General features: G+C 37.3%; 1 protein-coding gene and 1 long non-coding RNA gene across 4 annotated transcripts in view; both read left to right on the top strand.

Annotated features, from left to right (window-relative positions):
* Positions 1-12,805, top strand: part of LOC138962728 (ganglioside GM2 activator-like) — a 431,559-nt gene that overhangs the window by 319,187 nt on the left and 99,567 nt on the right. The gene's annotated exons all lie outside the window — the stretch shown is intronic.
* On the top strand, positions 2,449-7,699 carry LOC138962720 (uncharacterized). Of its 3 annotated transcripts, XR_011454586.1 has the most exons (6): positions 2,449-3,612; positions 3,994-4,089; positions 4,601-4,674; positions 4,961-5,121; positions 5,659-5,724; positions 7,518-7,699. It is a non-coding gene; the product is annotated as an uncharacterized lncRNA (long non-coding RNA). The 3 variants fall into 3 exon arrangements; XR_011454585.1 differs by having other exon boundaries at positions 3,994-4,674; XR_011454584.1 differs by lacking the exon at positions 2,449-3,612 and having other exon boundaries at positions 3,901-4,674.

Here is a 12,805-nt window from a genome sequence, read left to right as displayed (position 1 = left end):
CCTGTCTGACCAGTCTCCCCGTTAAATCCACAGGCTACATTATTTATCAGGTAACTTACCAAACCGGAGTGTGTGTGTGTGTGTGTGTGTGTGTGTGTACACCGGATTACCACCATCAACGCACCCTTTTGGACTTTTCTACTATGCCTGCTGTGACATTCACGAGGATTATTGTGATTCTTGGACAATCGTGTGCCTATGCTGGACTTGCAGGAAGACAAACGGTGCCGGAACGGTATACGTGCTGCCAAGTGTGCACGTCCAGAGCTCAGTGTGAACCGAGAGTGAGTGTGTCATTGTGTGGAAGTTTTGCTTGATTGATTTATTCATGATTTAATTTGCTTTTTGGTTCAATAGTAAAATCTGTGTACGTTATACTTTGTATTTTGTGGTGTGATTCGCCCGAGTGCGAGACCCCCATCCCCGAACGCCTCTGTGGGTGGAATTGTATATATATATATACTTGTGTAACGTGAGTGTGTAGATGAGAATGTGAAAGTTGCTTTGGACCCAGATACACACAGCAGACACCAACGCAACAGCTAAGTTTCAGCCTGACAAAGAAATTCGAGTGACACAGCTAATGGCTGTACTTGTTATTTCTCTATTAAAACAAATGTTTCAAGATCTTTAGGCCAAAACAAATAAATTGTCTGTTTCTATTAACATGGCTAAAAAAAATAGGGTAGGTAGGTAGGTGTTTTTGTTGTTGTTGTTGCCAGGATAGAATTCTTGAAAATAACTAAATGACACAAAGAGACAAGACTCGCTATAGATAGATTTATAAAAAAAAAAATGTGACAAAGGATATAAAATGATTGTTTTACCTGGTCTGGAATCTTCAGTAGTAATTGCATAAAAAAAAGTCTGATAATTATATCAATTATCATGTTAACTTTTTCTTAAAATGGGTGCGTTAAATCCTAGTCTGTTTGTTTTTAATGGACTAAGCAATCCTTGGACTGACAGAAAAGATGTATTTTAAAAATGTCCAGTTGCTTTTACTTATTTTTCTAATTGGAAGAGAATACAAATAATTAAATTATGCACTCTTTTCTGTTCAAATGGGTAGAGGGCGGGGGTAGTAAAAGGATCACAGTTCAAGATTTTGCGCGACAAGAGGTGTGTTTCTTTTATAAAGAGCAAAAACTCAACTTGGTATCTAACACTATTTCTGAACACTGTAACCACTTTAGCACTTTTTTTCTTTTTTTTTCTGTCTTCCAAACTTCTAATTCAGCTTCAAAAATGATAAAAAAAAGAGGGTTTTTTTCTTCTGAAATCTACAGTTAAATCACTATTTTGGATATTCTATTTTGCTTCCCTATTTATCTTCTTAAGTTTTTGATCATCTGATTACCTTGCTTTTCTATTTGGAAGATAATATGCACTCTTTTCTGAAAAATGGGTAGGGGGTGGGGGTAGTAAAAGCATCACAGTATAAAATTTTGTGCGACAAGAGGTGTGTTTCTTTTAACTTTGATGAAGAGGGATAACTCAACTTGGTATCTAACACTAGTTCTGAACACTGTAACCACTTTAGCACTTTTAATTTATTTGTTCTGTCTTCCAAGCTTTAAATTCAGCTAATAAAATGAGTAAAACAGTGTGTGTTTTCTGAATTCACCAGTTAAATCACTCTGTTGGATGTTATTGTTTGCTTCCCTATTTCTGTTCTGAAGTTTTTGATCACCTGACTACCTTGCTTTTCTATTTGGAAGATAATATGCACTCTTTTCTGAAAAATGGGTAGGGGGTGGGGGTAGTAAAAGCATCACAGTTCAAGATTTTGCGCAACAAGATGTGTGTTTCTTTTAACTGTGATGAAGAGGGATAACTCAACTTGGTACCAAACACTATTTCTGAACACTGTAACCACTTTAGCACTTTCATTTTTTTTCTCTCTGTCTTCCAAGCTTTAAAATTTAGCTAATAAAATGAGTAAAAAAGTGGGTTTTTTTCAGAATTCACCAGTTAAATCACTATGTTGAATGTTCTATTTTGCTTCCTTATTTCTGTTCTTCAGTTTTTGATCATCTGACTACCCTGCTTTTCTATTTGGTAGATAATATTGTAACGGGATGGGCGCGCGAGCTGTGTTGGCTCTGGTTGTTGATTGTTGTGTGTGTGAATGTTAATGAAGAATAAAGCAAACACAAATTGTTCCCGGTTTCAATGTTCAGATTTATTCATCTGAACAAATTCGTATCGAACTTCAATATATCAGTGCATCGTTCATTCACATATAAAAATAGGCATGACATATGATGACCTTGTTCTGGACTATCTTCTTTACTGTAGACTGCGATTTCTCCCGTAAATTGGTTCTGATTTCTCTTTTCCCCCTTTCTTCTTGTAGGCTGCTATCTCTTCGTGTAGCTTAGAACCTAGTGTTCTCTAACTCAATATTATATCCTTGCTAGTCCAGTTTCGAAGAAGCTGCCCCGATTTCTCCTGTCGGATAGCCCCACTTTCTTCTTGTAGACTGCTATCCCTTCCTAGTCCAGTCTCGAAGAAGCCGCCCCGATTTCTCCTGTCGGATAGCCCCACTTTCTTCTTGTAGACTGCTATCCCTTCCTAGTCCAGTCTCGAAGAAGCCTACTCGAACCACATCGCTCAGCCTAAAATAACACTAGAACAATCGCTAGAAACTTCATAAGCCAAAAGAACTGCCCACTAGAAAACATCAGCCAAGCTAAGCCAAGCGAACAACCTTTCTCCCGTCTCGGAGAAGTACACTAAAACAACAATCCTAAGCAACCTGAATAGAACAGCATCCTTTAGAACCCGACTAGAACAACCCCGATTTCTCCTTTCCCTTCTCTATTTATCTCCTTCCTTGTTTGTTTACCTGTTACCTCTAGCTACCGCTAACGTTTCGATCGTCCGTAACGATCTCCCCTGTCTGTCTACGTTACCCCAATACATGTCCTAACAACATAAACAACATACCTTGTCTCTCCTTCCTTTCTTCTTGTTTCGTACCTTTAGCAACGAACCGACACTCTCGATCGTCTTAGAGTCAAGGCGATCGAGGATGTTTGTTTACGTTTCTCTAGGTAACTGCTAACAATGCTCAAACAACCTATCCTACCGAACTAAATCTCCATTTTACTTTCACTCAATCATTATCCTATCAATAATGAATCAATTCTAAAATGCATAACCATATTTACATGCACATTTCATTACATAATATTCTCTCATCGTCCTGCTTCGATGAGATCTCGTATAACACCTTCTCAAGTCAAAGCGACCAAAAAGTGTTTGTTTACGTTTCTCTGGGTAACCTCTAACAACACAAACAATTTATCTAACTAAACTAAATCTCTGCTTCCTTTCACTCAATCATTATCTTATCAATAATGAATCAATTCTAAAATGCATGCAGTAATATTCACATGCACATTTCATAACATAACATTCTCTCATCGTTCTTCTTCGATGAGATCTCGAACAACACGTCATCTAAAATGGCGTCATCGAAGAGAAGACTATGTTCCATTGTGTTCGTTTCTTAAGAATGCGATCGATACGCACACGATTCCGAATAAAAACTACATAAACTAGTCAGCGAAAGTTTCCTGCTACGAACTGTGCAGTGGTTTTCTGGTGAGTACATCCTAACACAGTTAATATCATAACATTTGTCCACAAGTCTCTCAGTCTTTCACTTGTCTCAATGAAGAACACTTTTAGATCTGTATCACATGTTTCTCAGTGCAAAAGTTAGATCCACTAATGTTCAGCTTAAAGTTCCTGGATAATACTAATAGGGCCATCCATTACATGCACCCCCGCTTTCTAACATTATGCTCCGCATAATCTATATATTTTAAAACATATTCTCCTGTAACTTTAACTACCAGTACCAGAACTAGAACATAGAAATTGAAATTTGAAATTAAAACTTGAGTGAATCACTCCTGTCCTATTTGATTTTCTTGAACTTTAATTTGATGGTGGTTTTTCCATTCTTTCTTTTGATTTCAGACGATGTGAAGGAGTTGGTTGTCTGCACTTGTGCAATTGCCATAACCTCGTCATAGGGCAGATACACTGTGACTGGGTATAGTTTTGCTGCAGAAGGCAAGTCTGTTTTCTCTTTCTCCTTCCCCTGACCTCCCTCATTGATTGAAACATCACTTATTGTTTCATATACCGGTACTGGTTCCATCTGTAACACATTAATATCGTATTGCGCTAATTAAGTTATTCATAGTCAATGTTTTCATATTTGTCAACCGTCCATACTACAATACATCTTGTATTACCCACTTATCTTCTAAAACTAACCGAGACCGAGTAACATTGTTAGGATCGAAAAAGCGTGCTACAGTACCTTCGTGCTTTACCAATTTCACATCGCCTAACAATAACTCGACTCCTTGAGAACTCCACCTGTCCAGTTTGAATAATTATCTTGGCCTAGTGCCTCACATTATTGTCACACAGGGATATATATATGTCTCGAAACCAGCCTCAATTTACCTTGAGTTACGCTCCATCATACTAACTAACCCAATTCATACGAAAGACGTATATGAGAATACTGTTTATGAATGACTATCTTTTGCACAATGTCATCGTTATGTTCCAGAAAAACAAGGCGAAGTTACGAACAGTTCAGTCTCCACTTCTCCATCCACGTCGGCACATTCTTTCCTTTATAAGGTAACAGTCTGTCAATGTGATACGCCTTTGAATCTTTCTTTGGTCTAGTTTTAATAAGGTATGTCAAATCATCAATCTTGTTGGTGATGATATACGGTCCTTTCCATTTTGACGTCATTTTAGTACACACACCTATCTTCCTGACAGGGTTGAACAACCAGACTAATTGTCCTACACTCAGTTCACGTTTTCTGGTTTTCATGTTGTAGTACTTCTCTTGATGCACTGCACTTTTCTTTAAATGTTTCCGCGCATGTTCATATACTTTTTGAAATGTCTGTTCCAGGTTTGCAGTGTAGACATCTGGGGAAACATCTTCTTCTTCAGCTCCGGGTCGTCCAAACACCAGTGACATCGGTAGTCTCGCCTCACGTCCCAGCATCATTCGATTTGGAGTTATACCTGTACTGCAGTGAATCGACGATCTGTATGCTGAGGCCAGCAGAGGTAAGTAGATATCCCAGCTTTTCTGGTTGTTTTCGCAGTACGCCGTTAACATAGCAGCCAGTGTTCTGTTGAATCGTTCTACAATTCCATTTGCTTGAGGCCGCATGCTTGTAGATCTGGTCTTGTTTATCCCCACTAGATTACACATTTCCTTGAATAACACTGATTCAAAGTTTGTGCCCTGATCAGTGTATAGTGTTAGTGGATACCCAAATCTGCTTGCGAAATGAGTAATGAAGGCTTGTGCTACTGTCTTTGCTTCTTGATTTGGAATTGGTATTGCTTCTGTCCATCGTGTGAATTGATCTGTGATGACCAAAATATGTGTGTTTCCCATCACTGTTTTGGGAAAAGGTCCACATATGTCTAGATTCACTCGTTCCAGAGGTTCACCAACTCCACAATGTCCAAGTGGAACACGTTTTTGATGAGATTTTCTAGCAGCACACTTATCACATTGGACACAGTAGCGTTTGATACAATCATCCATGGCTGGCCAATAATATGACTGTTTTATTCTCTCTCCTGTCTTTTCAGATCCAAGATGACCAGCGGTGGGAACGTCGTGGTGATTCTTCATAACATCTTCTTGCTTTGACTCAGGTACGATCATTTGTAGTCCTGTATCTTTATCATTCTCAAGACGCTTTCTGTAGAGAATACCATCTACCATACATAGTCTGTCCCACTGAGCCCAAAGTGTTTTTGCCTGAGAACGTTTTGTAGAGAGCTCTGCCCATTTTGGTCGCTCCTTTGATTTCATCTTCGCAGATAGAAGTGGTTCAATATCTTGATCTTCAAGTTGAGCTTGGCTAAGTTCTTCTGCATTCCATCCGTCCAAAGATAATGGATGGAATCTGACTTCAAAATCAGGTTTTTCTGTACTTGATGATGAGTCTAGAGTTTTACTACATGACGGTTTCTGTTCATCCTCCACAATCATAGCTATGTTGTGATTTTCTTGCTTGACTTGCTTGCTTGCAGAACTGAGGATATCAGAGAAAGAGAATTGAACTGCTGTAGGTCTTAGTTCATCATTCTTGGTTCTCTGTTGTATCAAAGTACATGCAACAAAGTTTTCTTCTTTCATTGTTTCTTGATCTCTTTGTTGTTGTCTCAAGTATGATGTACAGGGTTTTCTGCTCAAAGCATCTGCATTGGAATGTTTCAACCCAGCACGATGTGGAACATCTTCTTGTGTTTTATCTTCTTTCTCTCTGTTTTCCTGTTTCGTAGTTTCTTCTTTCTTCATGTTGCGTTGACTCGGTTGAGTATCCTCTCTGTTTTCCTGTTTCGTAATTTCTTCTTTCTTCACGTAGCGTTGACTATCTTCCCTGTTTTCTTGTTTCGTAATTTCTTCTTTCTTCATGTTGGGTCTTCGTCGATTTACCGATTCTCGACCCTTTAAAATCGGCGGTTCTCGTTTCCCTCTCTTCTCTGTTGAGAACGTCCGTTGTGGGTTGGTCGAGTTTCAAATTGTTCCTGTTCTTTGCACTTCCTGTACAAATTACAGTCTTTCAAACTGTGGTCAGAGCGTTTACAACATGTGCAAAACTGTGTTCTCTGTCTGCAGTTTCTGGACAAATGTGTAGTCTCATTACATGTCCAGCACCGTCTGTCTCCCTTTTGTTGTTGACGATTTCGATCAGTTGTCTCCGGTGAAGAATTTATCATCGTTGATTCTTCTCCGTTGACCATGAAGATTTTCTTTTTCTGTGGTACCATGATAGCTTCATACATGTCAGCCACCTCTTCAGCTTCACGAATGGTTTGACAGTTTCTCTCCAAACATCGCCATTTTATGTCTGGACTCATATTTTTATACCATTGCTGTAGTGCAAGTTGATGTTGAGTTGATGACCCAACATTTGGATATGCCCTTTGTGCAAGTAGAAGAAGTTCATCAGAAAAGTCTGCCAATCCTTCATTTGGTAGTCTTTTTCTGTTTTCAAACTGTGTGGTCCAGTACACCCCATGTCTGGATGCTGTGCCGAATCTCTGTCGCAGTTGAAATATAAGACTGGCATATTCTCTTTTCTCATGAGGTGCTAGTCCAGCGTAGAATCTTCTAGCTTGTCCTTTCAAACAGGCTCCAAGAGTGAGTGTTCTTTCTCTCAGTGTCCAACCACCTAAATCAGCAATACATTCAAACTGATCTAAGTATGTCTCAAAGTCATCACTCCCATCGAAAAGTTGTGGTTTCATTTGTAGACCTCTTCTACTTGATCCTTTGTATGTCTTGTCTGTTACTGTTAGTTCTTGAACACCTCCAGTAGAATTATGACTATTTCCTCCCATCGGAAATTCTGTTCCCTCAGTTTCTTCATCACGTAGATACTGTTCATAAAATTGTTCAGGATTCATCATTGTTAATACTTTCTTTTCTTCTTTTGCAGAAATCAATCAAGTCCAATCCAAGCAGAATCTCCGTAAAAAGTCACTTTTAAAGAAAAGTCATTCCTCATCTGGTATAAAAGTCAAAAGACATCTCCTTCTTGTAAAATCCTCTTCTTCCACGATATCCGCTACAGCTCTGTATAAAACATGTATCAAAAGTCAATAAAGTTTATAAAAATCACCTCCAGGCTACTATGCTTCTTCTAGTTTCTTCAGTTCCTCTTCTTTCTTCTTGTTGTACGTTGTCTAGTTTCTTCAGTTCCTCTTCTTTCTTCTTGTTGTACGTTGTCTAGTTTCTTCAGTTCCTCTTCTTTCTCTCTTGTTGTACGTTGTCTAGTTTCTTCAGTTCCTCTTCTTTCTCTCTTGTTGCACGTTGTCACAATCACATGAAGATTTTAATCCATGAATAATCACATGAAGATAATAATCCGTGAATAATCACTTGAAGATAATAATCCGTGAATAATCACTTGAAGATAATAATCCGTGAATAATCACACGAAGATAATAATCCGTGAATCAGCAGGGTTATTTCCATTTTTTTTTTTTTTTTTTTTTCAAACACACACTTTAATCCATGAATCCACTGCAGGGTTATTTCCAAGAAATGTGTCTTTCACAAAAGAATCACAAATCCCACTTCTGACACCATTGTAACGGGATGGGCGCGCGAGCTGTGTTGGCTCTGGTTGTTGATTGTTGTGTGTGTGAATGTTAATGAAGAATAAAGCAAACACAAATTGTTCCAGGTTTCAATGTTCAGATTTATTCATCTGAACAAATTCGTATCGAACTTCAATATATCAGTGCATCGTTCATTCACATATAAAAATAGGCATGACATATGATGACCTTGTTCTGGACTATCTTCTTTACTGTAGACTGCGATTTCTCCCGTAAATTGGTTCTGATTTCTCTTTTCCCCCTTTCTTCTTGTAGGCTGCTATCTCTTCGTGTAGCTTAGAACCTAGTGTTCTCTAACTCAATATTATATCCTTGCTAGTCCAGTCTCGAAGAAGCTGCCCCGATTTCTCCTGTCGGATAGCCCCACTTTCTTCTTGTAGACTGCTATCCCTTCCTAGTCCAGTCTCGAAGAAGCCGCCCCGATTTCTCCTGTCGGATAGCCCCACTTTCTTCTTGTAGACTGCTATCCCTTCCTAGTCCAGTCTCGAAGAAGCCTACTCGAACCACATCGCTCAGCCTAAAAGAACACTAGAACAATCGCTAGAAACTTCATAAGCCAAAAGAACTGCCCACTAGAAAACATCAGCCAAGCTAAGCCAAGCGAACAACCTTTCTCCCGTCTCGGAGAAGTACACTAAAACAACAATCCTAAGCAACCTGAATAGAACAGCATCCTTTAGAACCCGACTAGAACAACCCCGATTTCTCCTTTCCCTTCTCTATTTATCTCCTTCCTTGTTTGTTTACCTGTTACCTCTAGCTACCGCTAACGTTTCGATCGTCCGTAACGATCTCCCCTGTCTGTCTACGTTACCCCAATACATGTCCTAACAACATAAACAACATACCTTGTCTCTCCTTCCTTTCTTCTTGTTTCGTACCTTTAGCAACGAACCGACACTCTCGATCGTCTTAGAGTCAAGGCGATCGAGGATGTTTGTTTACGTTTCTCTAGGTAACTGCTAACAATGCTCAAACAACCTATCCTACCGAACTAAATCTCCATTTTACTTTCACTCAATCATTATCCTATCAATAATGAATCAATTCTAAAATGCATAACCATATTTACATGCACATTTCATTACATAATATTCTCTCATCGTCCTGCTTCGATGAGATCTCGTATAACACCTTCTCAAGTCAAAGCGACCAAAAAGTGTTTGTTTACGTTTCTCTGGGTAACCTCTAACAACACAAACAATTTATCTAACTAAACTAAATCTCTGCTTCCTTTCACTCAATCATTATCTTATCAATAATGAATTAATTCTAAAATGCATGCAGTAATATTCACATGCACATTTCATAACATAACATTCTCTCATCGTTCTTCTTCGATGAGATCTCGAACAACACGTCATCTAAAATGGCGTCATCGAAGAGAAGACTATGTTCCATTGTGTTCGTTTCTTAAGAATGCGATCGATACGCACACGATTCCGAATAAAAACTACATAAACTAGTCAGCGAAAGTTTCCTGCTACGAACTGTGCAGTGGTTTTCTGGTGAGTACATCCTAACACAGTTAATATCATAACATTTGTCCACAAGTCTCTCAGTCTTTCACTTGTCTCAATGAAGAACACTTTTAGATCTGTATCACATGTTTCTCAGTGCAAAAGTTAGATCCACTAATGTTCAGCTTAAAGTTCCTGGATAATACTAATAGGGCCATCCATTACAATATGCACTCTTTTCTGAAAAAATGGGTAGGGGGTGGGGGAAATAAAAGTATCACAGTTCAAGATTTTGGCCGACAAGAGGTGTATTTCTTTTAACAGTAGTAAAGAGGGATAACTCAACTTGGTATCTAACACTATTTCTGAACACTGTAATCACTTTAACACTTTTAATTTATGTTTGTTTGTGTTCCAAGTTTTAAATTAAGCTTCAAAAATGGGTAAAAAAATAGTTTTCTCATAATTCACAAGTTAAATCATTATGTTGGATGTTCTATTTTGCTTCCCTCTTTCTCTTCTTAAGTTTTTGATCATCTGACTACCCTGCTTTTCTATTTGGAAGATAATATGCACTCTTTTCTGAAAAATGGTAAGGGGGTGGGGGTAGTAAAAGCAACAGCGTTCAAAATTTTGCGCGTTAAGAGGTTGTTTTTTTTTTAAATTGGTAAAGAGGGATAACTCAACTTGGTATCTAACACTATTTCTGAACACTGTATTCACTTTAACACTTTTAATTTATGTTTGTCTGTGTTCCAAGTTTCAAATTAAGCTTCAAAAATGGGTTAAAAAAATGTTTTTTTAATAATTCACAAGTTAAATCATTATGTTGGATGTTCTATTTTGCTTCCCTCTTTCTCTTCTTTAAGTTTTTGATCATCTGACTACCCTGCTTTTCTATTTGAAAGATAATATGCACTCTTTTCTGAAAAATGGGTAGGGGGTGGGGGTAGTAAAAGCATCACAGTTCAAGATTTTGCGCGACAAGAGGTGTGTTTCTTTTTACTGTGATGAAGAGGGATAACTCAACTTGGTACCAAATACTATTTCTGAACACTGTAACCACTTTAGCACTTTCATTTTTTTTCTCTCTGTCTTCCAAGCTTTAAAATTCAGCTAATAAAATGAGTAAAAAAGTGGGTTTTTTCAGAATTCACCAGTTAAATCACTATGTTGGATGTTCTATTTTGCTTCCCTCTTTCTCTTCTTTAAGTTTTTGATCATCTGACTACCCTGCTTTTCTATTTGGTAGATAATATGCACTCTTTTTTGAAAAAATGGGTAGGGGGTGGGGGAAGTAAAAGTATCACAGTTCAAGATTTTGGCCGACAAGAGGTGTATTTCTTTTAACAGTGGTAAAGAGGGATAACTCAACTTGGTATCTAACACTATTTCTGAACACTGTAATCACTTTAACTCTTTTAATATATGTTTGTCTGTGTTCCAAGTTTCAAATTAAGCTTCAAAAATGGGTAAAAAAAAATAGTTTTCTCATAATTCACAAGTTAAATCATTATGTTGGATGTTCTATTTTGCTTCCCTCTTTCTCTTCTTAAGTTTTTGATCATCTGACTACCCTGCTTTTCTTTTTGGAAGATAATATGCACTCTTTTCTGACAAATGGGAAGGGGGTGGGGGTAGTAAAAGCATCACAGTTCAAAATTGTGCACGTTAAGAGGTGTATTTTGTTTTAATTGGTAAAGAGGGATAACTCAACTTGGTATCTAACATTATTTCTGAACACTGTTATCACTTTAACACTTTTGATTTATGTTTGTCTGTGTTCCAAGTTTCAAATTAAGCTTCAAAAATGGGTAAAAAAAATGTTTTTTTAATAATTCACAAGTTAAATCATTAAGTTGGATGTTCTATTTTGCTTCCCTCTTTCTCTTCTTTAAGTTTTTGATCATCTGACTACCCTGCTTTTCTATTTGAAAGATAATATGCACTCTTTTCTGAAAAATGGGTAGGGGGTGGGGGTAGTAAAAGCATCACAGTTCAAGATTTTGCGCGACAAGAGGTGTTTTTTTTATAACTGTGATGAAGAGGGATAACTCAACTTGGTATCAAACACTATTTCTGAACACTGTAACCACTTTAGCACTTTTAATTTTTTTTTTCTGTCTTCAGTTCCAAGCTTTAAATTAAGCTAATAAAATGAGTAAAAAAGTGGGTTTTTTTTAGAATTCACCAGTTAAATCACTATGTTGGATGTTCTATTTTGCTTCCCTATTTCTGTTCTGAATTTTTTGATCATCTGACTACCCTGCTTTTCTATTTGGTAGATAATAATTATGCACTCTTTTCTGAAAAAATGGGTAGGGGGTGGGGGTAGTAAAAGTATCACAATTCAAGATTTTGCGCGACAAGAGGTGTATTTCTTTTAACAGTGGTAAAGAGGGATAACTCAACTTGGTATCTAACACTATTTCTGAACACTGTAATCACTTTAACTCTTTTAATATATGTTTGTCTGTGTTCCAAGTTTCAAATTAAGCTTCACAAATGGGTAAAAAAAATAGTTTTCTCATAATTCACAAGTTAAATCATTATGTTGGATGTTCTATTTTGCTTCCCTCTTTCTCTTCTTAAGTTTTTGATCATCTGACTACCCTGCTTTTCTATTTGGAAGATAATATGCACTCTTTTCTGACAAATGGGAAGGGGGTGGGGGTAGTAAAAGCATCACAGTTCAAAATTTTGCGCGTTAAGAGGTGTATTTTTTTTTAAATTGGTAAAGAGGGATAACTCAACTTGGTATCTAACACTATTTCTGAACACTGTAATCACTTTAACACTTTTAATCAATGTTTGTTGGTGTTCCATGCTTCAAATTGAGCTTCAAAATGGATACAAAAGGATTTTTTTCCGAATTCACAAGTAAAATCACTACGTTTAATGTTCTATTTTGCTTCCCTATTTCTCTTCTTCAGTTTGTGATCATCTGATTGTTATTTTGTTTACATTTTCACAATACAATATTGCAACTTATTCAGTAGTGTTTGCGTGAAAAAATCTGATACCTATGCTTAAACTTCAGTCGTTATCTTAAAATTTTGCGCGTTAAGCCCTTTATATTTTGTATTTTCCTGATAAAGCAAACATTGAACTAACAGAAAAAGTAACTTTTAAAACTACCTAAT

The sequence above is a fragment of the Littorina saxatilis genome, linkage group LG3 (genome assembly GCF_037325665.1).
Source record: "Littorina saxatilis isolate snail1 linkage group LG3, US_GU_Lsax_2.0, whole genome shotgun sequence".
NCBI lineage: Eukaryota > Metazoa > Mollusca > Gastropoda > Littorinimorpha > Littorinidae > Littorina > Littorina saxatilis.
Note: the sequence above shows the minus strand (reverse complement) of the source record. Positions and strands in the feature narration are given on the sequence as shown.